Source organism: Phocoena sinus, chromosome 2 (assembly GCF_008692025.1).
Source record: "Phocoena sinus isolate mPhoSin1 chromosome 2, mPhoSin1.pri, whole genome shotgun sequence".
Taxonomy (NCBI): domain Eukaryota; kingdom Metazoa; phylum Chordata; class Mammalia; order Artiodactyla; family Phocoenidae; genus Phocoena; species Phocoena sinus.
The window spans coordinates 111496774-111514688 of NC_045764.1; the positions used below are offsets into that span (position 1 = coordinate 111496774).

At 39.2% G+C, this 17915-nt stretch overlaps 1 protein-coding gene across 7 annotated transcripts in view; it reads left to right on the forward strand.

Moving 5' to 3' along the window:
- The window catches only part of AKAP6 (A-kinase anchoring protein 6), a 643220-nt gene that overhangs the window by 249911 nt on the left and 375394 nt on the right, over nucleotides 1-17915 (forward strand). Inside the window, exon 1 of one of the 7 annotated variants that reach the window (XM_032622558.1) lies at nucleotides 4607-4733. The exons of the other annotated variants lie outside the window; for them this stretch is intronic. The gene's annotated coding sequence lies outside the window, so the exon portion shown is untranslated. Of the gene's footprint in view, nucleotides 1-4606; nucleotides 4734-17915 lie in introns of those variants that run through there. 7 annotated transcript variants of the gene reach the window in all.

Below are 17915 nucleotides of genomic sequence, written 5' to 3' on the forward strand. Positions count from 1 at the left end.
TTTTCCTTTCACAATATTCTTTTCTTTTCCATTTAGAGAAGTCCCTTTAACATTTCTTGTAAAGCCAGGTTAGTGGTGCTAAACCCTTTTGGCTTTTGCTTTTCTGTAAAACTCTTTATATTTTCTTCAAATCTGAATGATAAGCTTGCCAGGTAGGTTTTAGGTTTTTTCCTTTCATTTTGAATATATTGTACCACTCCCTTCTGGCCTGCAAAGTTTTTGCTGAAAAGCCAGGTGATAATATTATGGAAGTTTCATTGTGTATAGCTAGTTGCATTTCTCTTGCTACTTTCAAGATTCTTTCTTTATCTTTAATTTTTGCCATTTTAATTAGAATGTGTCTTGGTGTGGACCTCTTTGGGTTGATCTTGTTTGGGACTCTGTATGCTTCCTGGACCTGGATGTCTGTTTTCCTTCCCAGGTTAGGGAAGTTTTCAGCTATTTCTTTAAAGAAGTTCTCTGCCCCTTTCTTTCTCTTTTCTCCTTCTGGGACCCCTATGATATGAATGTTAGTATGTTTGATGCTGTCCCAGAGGTCTCTTAAACTATCCTCATTTTTTGAAATTCCTTTTGCATTTTTCTGTTTAGCTTGGGTGGTTTCCACTATCCTGTCTTCCAGATTGCTGATCTGTTCCTCTTTATCATCTAATCTATTGTTGATTTCTTTTAGTGTATATTTTTATTTCAGTTATTGTATTCTTCAGCACTGTTCTTTATATTTTCTAACTCTTTGTTGAAATTCTCACTTGTTCATCTATTCTTCTCCCAAGTTTGGAAAACATCTTTATATGATCATTACCTTGCACACTTTTTTGGATAGATTGCTTATCTCCACTTTGTTTAGTTCTTTTTCTGAGGTTATGTCTCATTTCTTTGTTTGGAACATAGTCCTCTGTCTCCTCATTTTGCTCAGTTCTCTGTGTTTATTTCAATGTGTTAGGTAAGTTGGTTACATTTCTCAATCTTGGAGAAGTGGCCTCAAGTAGGAGATGTCCTATAGGGCCCAGAAGCACTCCCCTCTGGTCACCAGAGCTATACACTATAGTGTTGCCCTCAATGTGGGATGAGTTTGCCTTTCTATTGTGTTGGGGCTGATTACTGTGGGTGCACTGGTAGACCAAGCTCTCCCCTGGCCTGATTGGCTGTAAGGTCATGCCTCATGTGGTGGCTTTAGGGTAGGCTTCCTGTGCAGTGGGCTGTGTGGCTTGGCGGTGGGTGAGGCTGGGTCCCCCTGTGGCTGTCTGTGCAGCCCAGAGGGACTAGGGCCTGGTGTTGGCCTGCTGGAGGTTGGGGCTAGGTCCTGCTGCAGCTATATGCATGGCCTTGGGGGCTAGGGGCTGGTGCTTGCTCACTGGAGGTCAGACTTGAGTCCCCATGTGGCTGTCTGCACAGCCTTGGAGGGGGGCCAAGTTTGGGGCTGGTGCTAGTTCACTGGTGAGTTGAGTTATGTCCCTGGTGCTATAGGCTAGAGAGAGGATTCCAAAATGGCACTTGCCAGTGCTGGTGTTATTGTGGTAGAACAGACTCCCCAGAATGGCTGCTCTAAGTGTCTCTGTCTTAAGCGGGGAGTCCCAGTTGCCTCCTGCCTCTCCAGAGGGCTCTCCAAGATCAGCAAGTGGATTGACCCAGACTCTTTTCAAACTATTGCCTCTGTGATGGGACTCAGAGCATGTGAGGTATTGTGTGTGCCCTTTAAGAGTGGAGTCTTTGTTTCCTGTAGCCCTCTTGCTTTCCCAAACAAATCCCGCTGGTTTTCAAAGCTAGATGTCCTGGCTTTGTCTTCCCAGTGCAGGAGCCCTGGCTTGGGGAGCCTGATGTGAGGTTTGGGCCTCTGCATGAGGACTCACTGGGGGTCTCTACAGTTATGATGTTCCTCCCATTTGTGGGTAGCTGACCCAGGTATCTGAGTCCTGGCTATACTGTGTCTGCTACCCATCTTATGCTTCCTTCTTTATGTCTTTGGTTGTAGAAGACCTTTTCTGCTAGTCTTCAGGTTGTTCTCATAGTTGCTTTATAAGTAGCTGTGATTTTGGTGTGTCTGTGGAAGGAGGTGAGTTCAGGGTCTTCCTACTCTACCATCTTGGCCACCTCTCTAATATTACTAAAATGTCCATATTACTCAAAGCCATATATAGATTTAATGTGGTCTCTATTAAAATTCCAATGGTATTTTTCACAAAAAATAGAAAAAAGAACTATCCTAAAATTTGTGTGGAACCACAAAAGGCTCTGAATAGTCAAAGCAATCTTGAGAAAGAACAAAAAAGCTGGAGGCATCACAGGTCCTATTTTCAAACTATACTACAAAGATATAGTAATCAAAACAGCATGGTACTGTCATAAAAACAGGCACATAGACCAATGGAATAGAGCATAGAGCTTACAAATAAAACCATGCATGTATGGTCAACTCATATTTGACAAAGGAGCCAGGAATACTCAATTGTGAAGAGAGAGTTTTTGCAGTGTATGGAATGGGAGAAAATATTTGCAAACCATATATTAGATAAGGAGTTAACATCCAAAATATGTAAGAAACTTATACAACTTGATAACAACCCACCCCCTGCAAATAGTCCAATTTAAAAAATGGGCAGAGGACCTGAATAGAGATTTTTCCAAAGAGATATACAAATGGCCAACGGGTACAAGAAAAGTTGCTCAATGTTACTAATCATCAGGGAAATACAAATCAGAACCACAGTGAGGTATCACTTCACACTTATTAGAATAACTATTCTCAAAGAGACAAGTGGCAACAGGTGCTGGTAAGGATGTGGAGAAAAGGGAACTCTTGTGCACTGTTGATGGGAATATAAATTGATGTAGCTACTATGGAAAACAGTATGAAGGTTCCTCAAAAAATTAAAAATAGAACTACCATATGATCCAGCAATCCTGCTTCTGGGTATATATCTAAAGAAAATGAAATCACAATCTGGAAGAGATATCTCTACCCCCGTGTTTATTGAAACACTGTTCACAATAGCCAGGATATGAGAAAAATCTGTGTTTATCAACAGACAAATGGGTAAATAAAAGGTGATATATATATATATATTCATTCCATGAAAAAGGAAATACTGCCATTTGTGACATGGATGGACCTGAGGGCTAAAAGTCAGACAGGAAAGGCAAATACTGTATGATTTTACTTGTATGTGGAATCTAAAATAAAGCCAAGCTCATAGAAATGGAAAGTAGAATAGTGGTTGTTAGAGAGAAAATCTTCCAGTTATAAGATGATTAGGTCCTGGGAATCTATTGGACAGCCTTGTGACTATAGTTAATAATACTATATCTTAAGTGATCTCACCACAGACACACAAAATCATAATTATGTGAGTTGATGGATGTAACTAACCTTATGTGGTAATCATTTTGCAATATTTCTGTGTATCAAATCATCACATGCACTTAATTGTACACAATTTTATATATCAATTATATCTCAATAAAGCTGGTAAAAAAAGGAAAAAATGGAAAAAAAGTACAGACTTATTCTTTATGTTCAAGATCAGTTTTTCTCCAACCTATTTCTCTCTATAGTTCAGTTGACAAGTAAGTACACACAGAAGCTGCTAGTTCTTCCTTTTTTTTTTTTTTTTTTTTTTTTTTTTTGCAGTACACAGGCCTCTCACTGTTGTGGCCTCTCCCGTTGCGGAGCACAGGCTCCAGACGCGCAGGCTCAGCGGCCATAGCTCACGGGCCTAGCCACTCCACGACATGTGGGATCTTCCCAGACTGGGGCACGAACCCGTGTCCCCTGCATTGGCAGGCAGACTCTCAACCACTGTGCCACCAGGGAAGCCCTGCTAGTTCTTCCTTTCCTAGACCTGAAGTTCCTGGAAGGTGGATGGTAAACAAGTGTTGACTCACTTGTTTTCCATAGCACCAGGAAAGTGTCAAAGTGAGATGCTCATTAAATTCCTTTTTTCTTTAAACTGTGGTATACATAAAACTGTCAGGCCATTATATTCCTCTGCTTCCTTATAAAGCCGTCTAAATCTGTTTTCTTCATGTTATTTTGAGCATTATGGTGGAAGCAAAGAAAAACCATATTCTCTCAGCTGCTTGTGTTACATTATTTAAAAAAATGAAACAAAACTCTCACCTTGTAGACTCCAGTTTAATTAAAGGGTCATTCCAAATACTCTTATTTTGAAAATTGTCGGCTACATATTGAAGAAATATTCTCGATTGTTCATTTCCAAGCGTATGAAGTAACATCTCTTGTTGAAGAAATTCATTCAAAAGACGTTTAATATCCAGATCAAGGAATCATATGGAACTATTAACAATGAGAGGATCAGGGCAAAGGGCACAATGAATAGAAGCTATGACAAGCAGAAGTTGTCTGAGGTTCTTTTGTATTTGGCTGCAAATGACTAAGTAAGACCCAAAATATCTGTGTCATGTGATGTATGATATGATTGTGAAGCATTAACTGAAAAATTATAAACATGCTTTTCTGAGACTATTGGAGAAGGAACTACTGTTTCTGAGTGTCATATCAATTTTAACTATTGGTAAGGAAGATATGAAAAATTAAAATAAAAATCTTAGTCAGTTTTAATGCATCTGAATCACTCTTGGATGACTGCCAGGTACTCATGTGCTCGATGATAAAGTCTTATCCAAGACTTACCTAAGGAGAGCAAGAAGTGAAAGCCTCAGAAATGATGACCTCTCTGGGAAACTGCTGCTCCCTTCCCACACCACAGCTAGACTAGGTTGGTGGTAAGTGATAAAATCTAATGGCTGGAGGGTTTTTGATTTCAACTTAAGCTTTAGCTGTGTTACAGAGGGGAGAGAGTATGGGTTGATCTGTTATAGTATTCATCATTTTGTCCCTTTTACCCCTATGATTTAGAGGAGCCACCTAAATTAAAAAAATAAAATATTTTTTTCTATATGCTGAAAGGAAGATCTGTCAAAACATCTGGTAATATTCAATCTAACAATTTTTAGGGTTGGTGAAGGATCTGCTAGGTTTTTAGGCTTTTAGAGGCTTTTAAGTCATTAGCTCTTACTCAGCACTTTCTATTATTGCTATTTATTTTCTTAGGCAAGAGAATCAATAATTTATTAAGAAAAAGACAAAATTAAATGAATGTGAATTTATGCTAAGCTAGTTCATGCCCCATGCTTTTATTGTCTACCAGCATATACAGAACACTAAATAAATATGGGCTTGTACTATGTATCTGCTTTTCATTAGAAAATATATATTTTATTTTTCCTTGAAGATCCATGATGTAGAATTTTTATTTGTTATAGGAATTATTTTTTAAAACACCAATTCATGTTGGAGCAAGTCATACTTTATCAGACACCCACCTTCAAGTTAGATGACTACATGGGCAGAAACGCTTGACAGTATCTAATGAATTTGATACAAAAATTTTAAAGCAAAATGATGGTAAAATATTTGAAATAAATAGATTCTACCGTGCTGAAATTGTTTCTTTGAAAAGTAAATATAGTACCAGACCTTTAATTATTCTTTCTGTAGTAAAGAGCATTCAGAGGGAGGATCTCTGATCACATCAGACCTTTGGATATTAAGAACCTTTGCTGTCTCCATTAGTATTTTTAAATCTGACATCAGAATCTTCTAAAGAAAATCTTTTTTTGCATGTCTGGGAGGTTAGGGTGAGTAGGAAATAACAGTGGATAGGAAATAATGCTTTTGAAAATCCTGGTCTTTATGAGGGTTCATCACCCATAAAATGCTTTCTGTTTATGAAAGAACAGCAGTGTGGGTAGTTATTTGAAGTGTTCTCAAGTTGCAGCATGAGTAGCACAAACAAATGTAATATTAGTTGAAAGATTTGGCTTAAGTTCATTATTTTGTATTTCAGTCTGATTCAGTTGTCTTCAGAAATAAAAGTTATTCACTCCAGAACAAATCTACTCATGGGACAAATAATGAAATAACCTGTAAACTCAGTCACTTAATCACCTGTGGCTTTCATCATGATATCAGATTTAGTTCATAGGAAGACTTATTTCTTAAAGGAATTATTGGACTGACACAAATACAACCTTATTATTGAACTGAATCACAGTAAGCATTTTGTATTTAAAAATATAGTGTTTAAACAAGTGGGTAGGTACAAGTTTAAATTTAGCATTTTAACTGAGTGCCCCATCCAGTCTGGTGACATTCTCTACCCAAAACAAAACAAAACAAAAATAATCATTTTCATAGTCAAATAAGTTTGGGAACTAAGGCACCAAATATTCCTACCCCTTATTTGGAGATTCTCAATATATCAGAGAGTATTAAAGCCCTGTCCCTCAATTAAGAAACACTTTCATTTTTTAATCTAGATATTTTAAAGTTATGTGTTTATACACAAATAGTTGAGAGTCAAGTAGTTTTGGGATTTTAGACAAACAGCAGCCCTTAGACCTTCTTTTCCATTTCCCATTCTCCAGAGGCAACCATTTTTCATCTGTTAGCTGATTCTTTCGTAACTACCTTCATCTTAAAACAACAGAATGGTATGGCTACCTCCTGAGTATTTTTTCTATTTTTTTAATCTATTGAGTTCTCACTATGAAAGATGGGAGTTTATTTAGCTTGTTCCCTGATCCCATCCCTCTCTCTCTCTTACTTTTCTCTCACAGGGGCACACGTGCACATGTGTGCACACACACAATTCTTACCCCCCCAGTTCTTCCTGTAAAATTATGTTGTGATTTGGATTATACCAACATTTAGTGTTTATATTAAGAATATGTAAATGCAATTTTTAGCTAAACCTCATAGAATAATATAATTCCTATTCTATTTTTGTATACCTTTTAACTTTTTTCTAGAGTTTATTGTTGTTGTTTGCTTAGTTTTCTATGTGTTTAATTCAACCCCAATTCTCCACTAGATCAATAAATCTGTTCTTGGTATGTTCATTTGCATCAGGTTTTCTTTCAGTGTCATCTGTTTCAAGAAGTCTTTCTGAGAGCCTTGTGACCTGTTCCAATCTGTGCTGGATGCCTTCCTTGCCCAGGTGTATGGCTGGCATCCTTAGAGTTCTCTTCCTCACCACCCTGGGGTGCTAGATCTCCTGTTTGCTGTGTCTCCTGACTTCCTCTTTCTTGGTTTACTCTTTTTTTTTGGTAGAGTATCTACCAAAGAGACTGGTATCTCTTGAGAAAATGTCTGGAAAATAGTCTCTTATTCTATCCTCACATTTGATTTTTATCAAACTGTATTATTCTCAGTATACAATTATATGCTAGAGTTCTTTTTCCTTCCTTTTTAAAAATTAAAAAAAAATTTTTTTGGCCGTACCTTGCGGCATGCAGGGTTCTTACTTCCTTCATCAGGGATCGAACCCATGCCCTCTGCAGTGGGAAGACTGCCAGGGAAGTCCCCTCTTTTTCCTTCTCGAGGAAAACAATTGTCTTTTAGCTTCCAATGTTGCTCTTATGGAAGGTCACACTCCTGTGTGTCTCTTCCGCTCTCAGTACTGTTCTTCACTTTTGGCATTTCTGATCACCAAATGTGTGGTGGTTTTTCCCACACCAAGCGACTCAGTGATACCAGCTTGGTGTCCTATAATTTAACTGTCTGCCTGAAAATAGTGTCAGATCCCACCTGTTAAGGGCTCAGTCCCACAGGACATCCCCCCTCTCCCTACCCACTTCAGGTACCAATTGCAAATCCAGATTGTTTCCTGTGGATATGACTGACTGGCTGTAAATCACCCCCCTCCTCAGGTTCCCATGACCCCTCCTTAGGTTCGATTAATTTATTAGAGCTACTCACAGAACTGAGGAGAACAGGTTACTTACTAGATTACCAGTTTGTTACAAAGGATATTAAAGAATATGAATGAATAATCAGATAAAGAGGTATATAGGGCAGTGTCTAGAAGGGTCCCGAGCATAGAAGCTTCTGTCTGTGGAGTTTGGGGCATACCACCTACCCAGCATGTGGATGCATTCTCGTTCACCAATCTTGTGGCTCTCCACAGCCTGTCCTTTTGGGCTTTTATGGGGGCTTTATTGCACAGGCATGATTAATTAAATCATTGGCATTGGTGACTGATTCAACCTCCAGCCTCACTCTTCTCCCCAGAGGTTGGGGGGTGGGACCAACAGTTCCAACCTCCTAATCAGGGTTGGTTTCCCTGGCAATCAGCCCCCATCCCTTCTGAAAGTCACCTCATTAACATAAACTCAGGTGTGGTTGAAAGGGACTTATAAGAATAACAAGACTCCTTTCACCATTATGGCTCTGGAGCTATTTCAGGAACTGAGGACAAAAGAACAAATACTATAACAAAAGATGCTCTCCTTGCTTTTGTGCTTTGGACTTTCCAAGAGCTTTAGGCGCTGTGTGCCAGAAATGGGGACAAAGACCAAATATATATTTTTATTATAAATCACAGTATCACAGGTGCTGTTGAGAAATCCAAAGCAATCTAAATTATAATTCTTTGTATATACCTCTACCTCTAACCCAAATCTTATTTTCCTAATATTCTGGGATTTCAATAAAGTGCCTTAGTGTGAGTCTATTTTCATACACTAGATGGGTCTTTTTAATGTAGAGACTCACGTCCTTCACTTCTCAAAAGATTTTATTAATGATATTTTCCTTTCTCTTCCCTTTTGCCTTCAGGGACTCCTGTTCTTCAGGTGTTAGACCTCCTGGATTGGTCACTAATTATCTTTCTCTCCTAATTTTTGTCTATTTATCTTTTTCTTTGCTTTCTGTGAGATTTCCTCAACTTTATTTTCAGCCATTGTATTGAGATTTCCCTTTTTGCAATCATGTTTTTATTTTGCCAAATTATTTTTGTTCTGTAAATATTTCTTTTAAAAAATAAAATTCTGTTCTTGTTTCATGGATACAATAGCTTATCTCTGATCATTTTTCTTTTTCACCAAAATCATCTTCTCCTTGCATAATCTTTCCTCTAGGTTGAGGTTTTTTGTTTGCTTCCTTTGGGCCTGTTATCCAACTTAGAGTTTTCCCTTCATCTCTGCTAATCCTTGACTGCCTGATCATATTTAAGAGTAGGAGACTAGAAAGCTGATTGAATGCTCTCAGTGCGTGGGTAGGCCTATTGACTGAATGTCATTGTAGGGTGATCTGGATGTGCCAATTTTCATTATCATGTCTTCTTGGACTGATCAGATCTTCTTGGGGGGGTGGTCTCTAGTCTGCTAACTGGAGGATAAAGGCTTAGGAGAGTCAAGTTGTGGAAGGGGACTGGGGATGGTCTCAGCACTCAGAATGCCTATGTTAACTTAATTCACCTATTTTCAAGGTAACTCTATACTCAACTGCCCAGAGTCCCTTAGTCCAGAGACCCTTTGATTGATTCTTTCTGGAGAATAAAGCTCTAGAATTGGAGTGGTACACCTACCCAGCAACACAGAGTAAGGAAAGACCTAGAATTCTAACTGCTTCTAAACATTTTTAAATCAGAATTAATCTTCTCAATGTGTCATTGCCCCTTTACCCAGAGTTAGGCCGAACTTGAGGTTAAGGGTACAGTTCTCCAAGACTGTCTAGTTTGCCCAAGACTTCTGACACCAGCTGCAGGTTCAGGGGTCTCCAGGGCTGTCCTCACATGAGACTAGCTAATGATAAATTTGGAGGTTCTCACAGATTCCTTCAGATTTGATAATTTGATAAATCAACTCACAGAGCTCAGGAAAGTGCTATACTTATAATTATAGTTTTATTATACCAAAAGGGTACAAATCAGAACCAGCCAAAGGAAGAAACACATAGGGTGGAATCTGGGACTGAGAAGTTTCCCAACACAAAGCTTCCATGTCCTTAGGGATGCACTACCTCTTGCCCTTGGTGTGTGACAATACTCATGGGGTATTGCCAACTTTGGAAGTTTGCTTGAGCTTCAGTGTCCTAGTTCTTATTGGGGCTTCATTACTTAGACATGAATGATTGAATCTTTGCCCATGTGGTTGCTCAAAGCCCCAACCCTGTAATTACATGAATGGTCTTTCTGTCTGGCTAGCCCCTATCATGCATCACCTTGTTAGTATAGACTATTAGGTGTCATCTGAGGGGCCCACCATGAACAACAAAAATAATCCTATCACTCAGGAAATTCTGAAAGTTTAGAGGTTACCTCTTAGGAGTTGGAACAAAGGCCAGACTTTTTTTTGGGTAAAGTTAATTTTTCACTACATACTTTTCCATCTCCAGTTCCAGAGGTATCTGGTTCCAGCAATTTCAAAATACTTAAAGAATTATGAAGTAAAATCAGGTTGGTTCTTTCCTCTCTGTGCCATTAGTTTAGGATTTTGTTTTCTTGGGTTGGCTAAGGCATTTATCACTCGTTCATCTGATTTTCAGCTTCCAAAACTATTACTATTTTTCCTCCCATTCTTGAGTGTTTATACTTAAAAAAAAACAAAAACAAATTTCAAACTAAAACCACTCTGCAGTAGTGTTAGTGAGGTTTCTGGAGGGAGCCAAATTAGACACATATATTCAGTTGGCTGTCTCTTCCCAGAAGTTGTCTAGCACTCTCAATTTATTTGTCAGGGGCAACTTTTTGTAGAGTACTTATTAATACCTGGTAAATAAACACTGCATTAGCAAACACTTCTATATTGCTTCATTAGTAGAGATAACCAACAAATTTAGGCTTCAGAATCTTTAAAGACAACTTTTCTTTTAGGGCTCATTTCCTTTCTACTTTACATATTGAGGGCACAAAAGCTAAATAGCCCCTTATCATTTATTGACTGGGGATGAGAATATTGGGATAGAGGAGGATCTTTTAACTTCAGTGTTATCTATTTTTACAATGTTTGACTTAATATATATTACTTTTTAATTAATTAAAACTTTTTAGATTAAGAAAAAACATTGCATAAAATGATCCTAAAATTTTTTCCACTTCAAATCTATGATGCTAGGGTTAATGGAGAGCTAAAAATGGAGAACTCTTTTTATATTTAATGGAGTAGGTAGAACAGAGCACAGAACTCCTTTAATCACTCTGATCTAAAAGTCAGACTTCTAGATCTGAATCAGTCTCTCTTTCTGTTTTTGTATGGGCTATAAAGAAGTTTTTAACCTTACATTTTATATTGATGAAGTCTGCCTGGAAAAGAAGATGTTGATTCTCTCATAATGCTGATTTCTCATTTCATTTTCTTGGTAAATAAGAGTTTGTATATTGATTTTTCTGTCTCATTCTAGCAAACAACTGTAATTTTATTTCTCTTCTTTTGCAATCTTTTTAGAGTTCCTGATCCCTGTGAGACTCATTCCAACCTCCATAGTTTGGTGTTCAAAGCCCTCTTATAACATGGCTGCAATTTACCTTATAGCCTTATCTGTTTCCGGTTCCCAGTTCCCATCAAGCTCCCAATTCCTCTCAACACTGAATTATTTGCTGATTCTCCCAACTTCTTGGTATCTTTGTCCATGTATTTCTCCCAGCCTGGAATTCTTTCCCCATCTCCCTTCTCTTTCTGCCCATCTAAATCGTAGCCATTTTTTTGTTTTGTTTTGTTTTTGGCAGTACGCGGGCCTCTCACTATTGTGGCCTCTCCTGTTGCGGAGCACAGGCTCCGGACGCGCAGGCTCAGCGGCCATGGCTCACGGGCCCAGCCGCTCCGCGGCACGCGGGATCTTCCTGGACCGGGGCACGAACCCGTGTCCCCTGCATCGGCAGGTGGACTCTCAACCACTGTGCCACCAGGGAAGCCCAATCATAGCCATTTTTACAAGCTCATCTCAAATATTTCCTTCTTCGGTGAAGGTTCTTCCTTATGTTTCCTCCATCCCGGATTAATGCCATTCCACTGGGGCCTCACAAGGCTTTGCCCACATCCTGCCTATGTAATAGGTTATCAGTAGATGTGTGTGTGTGTGTGTGTGTGTGTGTGTGTGTGTTAGGGGAGAGTGGAGGGAGGGAAATTGTCCCCATTAAATTATAATTTCCTTGAAAGTAAATCTGATGAGTCATAGATATACATAATGCCTTATATATAGTTGATTCTCAGTAATGTCAGTTGATTTGAAATGAATCTTGTTTCATTTTCTTTGTATCAATAGCATTGATAAAAGTAACAACTGTATAAATTATGTATTATTTTTACAAATCCACCCCAAGTGGGGTGATGCAGCCAAATGAATCTCTGAGTGACAGCAGCTGACTACTGTAGTGGTGGAAGGAAGACATGGGAGGTGTGATGACTAACTGAGTCAATCTGGGTGTCCACGCCACAGGAGAAGGATCTGAATAATGCAGGGTGGGGGCGCGTAGTAGGAGGACGGACGGCTTGAGCAAGGAAGATGATTGATGAAGTGTGTTATGGGTGACAGAAGACCCTATGCTCTGGGCAAGGGAGTTAGCAGTGATTGAGGAGAGACCCAGGAGAGGGTGCATGGTCTCTGTGTGATTAACCAGATGTAATCAGCCATTTGCCTGAGGGGACAGCCATACAAAAGGATATAGTAAAGGGGAAAAGTGTTGGGGGGAACATCAGTGATAACACCAAGGTCTTTTAAATTGTAGAAATCTGTCTGGGCCCCTGTATTTACGTGCTGTGTTCACTCCCTTTCCTGCTCCCCAAGCCTGTGCACTTAAAGCTTGAGATTTTTCTTCTCACTGACATCCACTTGCAGGCTGCTCTGTTATGGCAGGAGGATTAGAAAGTGAGCCTAATCTGGGGTTACCACAGATCTCACTTATCAGTGTTACTCCAGATGAGTGCTGGAGGGTGTGGGGCTGGGAGGAGAAGAGGGCCAAGGAGAAGGAGGAATCAGTGATTATGGAAACTTCCTTAGAGCATCTTACAAAAGCCACTCACTCTTTTTTCCCTTAAGTAGATTTAACTTAATATTTTGTAGGAATTCTTCAGCTCTCCTCTTAAAAAGCTTAAAGCCATTTAAAGTTTCCCAACCCTTGACCTCACAAGAGGCCAGAGAGTAAGACAGGCAGCAAGATTTAAAACTAGGTGTTGAATTAGAGCCTCATTCATCTGGGTAGACTGCGACATTTAATTAAGCAATTTATTAAGCTTGTTTTTGTGGGGTTTTTTGTAGAGCCCGATTCTAGAGTCCTGGAATCGGATATAGGGTTCACCTCTTGAGTTCATTTATTTTTCCTTAATGCAGTCAAAGCATGAGAGCTAGCCAGAGACAAAATTCAAAACATTCCAGTGGAACTTTTCTTTCCCTTTCAAAATTCAGTCTCTGTGAATAGGTTCTGTGAAGAATGATTATGAGAATATGAAAGAAAAAAAAGAAGCAAGAGAAAAAAGCACACTTAGTGATGCCTAACTTAATTTTCTCTACCCCAGTTTTGTAACATGTCCTTTGTAGCAAGCAGATTCACTAATTTGGCCTGAATTATGCTTTAGTCTCTCATTTTGGGGGGCAGTAAGCAGAGCACAGAAAGATTGAGAGTAAGTATTTAGGTTTGGGGGTGATTTACATGATGATAAGACTACCTCTCAAACTATACACGTGAAGATGCTCTTGTTTGGAAAGAACAGTTTCTTCCTAAGAAAAGAGAGAGGGCTTGAATGCATTTAGCTCAGATTGACTTTGTCAGCTGGTTATGTTACTATAGTACTATTAATTTATTTATACATTTTAAAATTTATCCTGCTTTAGGATTTGCTCAGTCTTGGGGTATACAGTCTTGGTTCTTCTGAACCGTGCCTGACTGTGCTTTGTCTACCCAAATACTCTTTTCCATAGTGATCCTTGTTTTGGCAACTGTCTCCTTTTTCTCAACTCACTTATCACTGCTGCAAAAGCCCAGCCTATAACCTTACAAGCCTGGAGCTTATAGATTAGCTTCCAAATAGGGACAGTGTAGTAGCCCTCTCTTTGCAAGAGATTTAGGCCACTAAGGGCATTTGAAGCTGGTGCCTTACAGACTCACCAGTGTCCTGCTGGCATGAAGCAGCCCTGATACCGGCCTTTATCTTGTTTGGCTACAAGAAGAGAACCCGAGGGGGCGGGAGGAGGAGGAGCCAGGCGCTTAATCCTGAAGGACCTTTAGGGACAAAAGCATTTACAGTGAGTACAGTCAGCTGATTTCCAGCTTTTCTGTCCTTTTATTTAAGAGAGACAATCACAAGAGAAGGGAGAAAGAGGTGGGCAGTTTTGATGGGTGTGTAGCTGCATTTTTTGCTTCCTAGTTTGGTCGAAGAACACGCTCCTGATTTAAATGTCTTATTCAAATTGAATATATTCTGCTAACATCAGGTTTCGACTGAAAATTTGTGGACTGTCAGGGAGATAGCAGCACCAGTCCTTGGTTAGTAAGCAAGCCATGGTATGTTTCTTCTGTTTCTGTAGGATGATAGAGTGTGGTGAGAAAAGCCTTAGCACAAATTTTTTTTAAAAAACCTTTAAAATCTTTACTGCTTTTGGATTTTGCACCTTAAATGTTGAATCTTCTTTGGGTTTGTGGAAAGGAAAGGATTTGATCTGTGTTATTTTTAACAGCAGCTGGGTTCAAGGTGGTATTATCTCTAATGCTGGAAACGTGGCCACAGATAAGCATTTGATGGGGGCAGAGGGGTGGGTGGAGAATAGGAGGTCATTGGGTTCCAAAAAGCTGGTTGATCCCTCCTCTCATGCAGCTTTGCAGCCAGAGATATAACTGCATGGGTATCTGTATGTACTTGAATCAGTGCTTCATTTGCATGGTCAGAAGTTGTTGTCTACTGGCTTTTTTTTTTTTTTTTTAAATTTCTCTGTGACTAGAAAGGAATCTTATTGCATGGATCCTTGCATAAAAAAAAATAGAAAACTTAGAATTTAGAAGAATATATAGAGTTGTGTTGAATTTCCTACTATTTGTTTGCATTCAAATGGAGTAATTAATTTGATGGGAAAGCAAGCTTGAATAGTCATGATAAGGACAGGAAAAATACACACAAAGATTGTTATTGTAGATCTCTACAATATGAGGCAGTTTTCCTTTAAAGTATAAATTTATCTTGGAAATCAGATGTGCTTTTGTGAAAATCAGAAATACAGGTTGGTTATCCATGGGTGGTACATCTAAATGTGAACTATTGGAATTGAAAATTAAATGTTTATAGTAATTAGTTTCCATGAAAATGGGTAATTAATCAATTGTATGCCACTTCCTGGGCTTGCTATGCTGTTATGACACATACGGTATTCCTTCCCCAGGGACAAAGCTGTATATGAAGGAAAGTAAATAGAAGTTGAAATAAAACTTGAGTAAAGTGTTGCTTTGCTTCACTGTTTCGGGTTATGGAAATTCTCTTGTTTATAGTCTGATCAGCTAAATATGGAAACATCACATGCAGGTTGAAATTTTGTAGATGCAGGTAACTTTTGCCTTGGCAGCTTGAATATAAGGTTTTCTTGCCCTTTACTCATGTGTGATGCACACCAGCTACATTTTTTTTTTTTTTTTTTTTTTGTGGTACGCGGGCCTCTCAGTGCTATGGCCTCTCCCGTTGCGGAGCACAGGCTCCGGACGCGCAGGCCCAGCAAGCCATGGCTCACGGGCCCAGCTGCTCCGCGGCATGCGGGATCCTCCCGGACCGGGGCACGAACCCGTGTACCCTGCATTGGCAGGCGGACTCCCTACCATTGTGCCACCAGGGAAGCCCACACCAGATACATTTTTTTTTTTTTTTTTTTTTTTTGCTGTACGCGGGCCTCTCACTGCTGTGGCCTCTCCCACTGCGGAGCACAGGCTCCGGACGCGCAGGCTCAGAGGCCATGGCTCACGGGCCCAGCCGCTCCGCGGCACGTGGGATCTTCCCAGACCGGGGCACGGACCCGTGTCCCCTGCATCGGCAGGCAGACTCCCAACCACTGCGCCACCAGGGAAGCCCCCAGCTACATTTTTGTTTAATGTTTTTATTTTATTCTATTTGTCCTTTGCATATATAACCACATCTGTCTTATCAGTCTTAAGTGCACACTCCCAGAGGGAAGAATCTCCCATATTTATTCCTCTGGAAAGAATTAGCAACATATAATGTGTAAATAATGATTTACAAAATGTGTTTGCATGGTAATAATTTATTTCTTTCCATTCTTTCCATTGAAGCCGTTTGCCTGCTTTGGTGAAATGGAGGTCCATCATTTAGTATCTACATAGCTCTCAGTATAGGTAGGATGCTTCTAATAGCTTAGAAATCTCTGGATAAATAGCCCTAGGTAATTACAGATTCTCATGGTCAGATGGAATCTTATTGATCATTTAGTCCAATTTTGTCATTTTACAGATGAGAAAACTGAGACCCGCAAATGTGGAGCATCTTGCTCCAAACCACACAAAACTGCACTGTGCCTGCCTGGTGCATGGCCTGATAGTATATATAGAAATGTATGTTGGGATATAAATTACATTGAGCCAATTCTTTGGTATGTTCTTTAGTTTACAGTAAGATATGTATTTCAGAGGAGGCCTTGCCTCGATTTAGGGGTTTCAGAGAAAACGCAATGACCAAGCATTGTTTTTCAGTTGTACAGGGCTCTTAGGTAGGGGCTTGGAGCTGAGTGAGTGTGTGGGTGAAGGTGAAACAGTTCATTTCACACTGGCCTGGCACTTAGTTTTCTGGTTTGCTTGAGTCTGGTTTCTTAGAAGAGGGAACCACTGTGACACCAGTGACTTCTTCATTACTAGTTCTTTGACCTTGCACTAAAAACCTTTATTAACCTTTGTGTATCAGATTCCTTCTCTGGGACAGTGATTGTAAATAGTGATTCACCACCCCAGAAGGCAGTGAATTGATTAAAATTTTTAAAGTGCTTTTGGAAATCAGAATCAGAGACTGAGACTAGGGTATGGTTTATTAAGAAGTAGTGTGGTAGCTCACTCTTCCTGGAGTTTCATCCCTCCCAGTGAAATTTTGATATCTTCTAATTGGTTTCAAAAAATAGTCAAGTCTAGTATTATTGTTATTTTAAAGATTGTATGCAAGGGTGGTTAAAAATGTGGGGCATGGATTTCTCCCTCTTGCAATCAGGTGTGGAAAGCTGTTGAAGCCTAAAACCATTCTCTAAGGCAGGTACCAAAGTGATAAACTTACCTTATGACATAATATTTTGGTCTTTGCAAATAACTTTGTTTTCAAAAATTCATCTGTAAACCCCCTTATCATTTAATTTAAAAATAAAATGCTCAAGAAATTGGGGGAGAGGCAGTATGCTACAGCATTAGAAGGCTTCTGAAATAATATATCATGAGAATAACTTATTCTTAAGGCTTTTGTCAATTCAACAAGTCTTTTTATTCCCTGTGCTCATTCCTGTGTGGAAGGTTACATATTCCTAGTCAAACTGGGAGCTTTCTTGACTTTTCCCTTCCACGTTTGTAGGTAAAATAATTTTGCTTTTGTTATTAAGTTAATCTCAAGAATATAAAGAAATATAGCTACTTTCTGACAATCACATTTAATTTCATATTTTGATCAACTGCCTTTCATCTTTGGAGGAATGGGGTTATAAACTAACTTGAATGTATAGAACTAGAAAAAGGCTTAGAAAAGGAAAAGAAACCCATTGCCTTGAAGAACTTTCTCTTGAAACTAAAAATAATGTCTATTTAATGTGTTCAAAGTACAAGATCCTAAAAGTTGTTATTTTATATCAGACTGGTTACAGAAGAAAGATAAATTACATAGCTAGATCATTAGTAAACTAGTCAACTTTATCTTAAAAAGAAACCGTACACTTCATTGGTCAGAACTTAGCCACATGACCACAGTGAGCTCCGATGGAGATAGGGAATGTAGTTTTAAATTCTTGGCAGGAATATGCACAACTGAAAATCAGGAATTTGTTATTAAGGAATGAGGCAAGAATGGATGTTGGGATAGGCAGTACCACACCGTTTTGTGTTCCTATTGAACCAGTATAGGAAGGACGCTTCCAATAGCTTAGAAGTCGCTGGATAAAT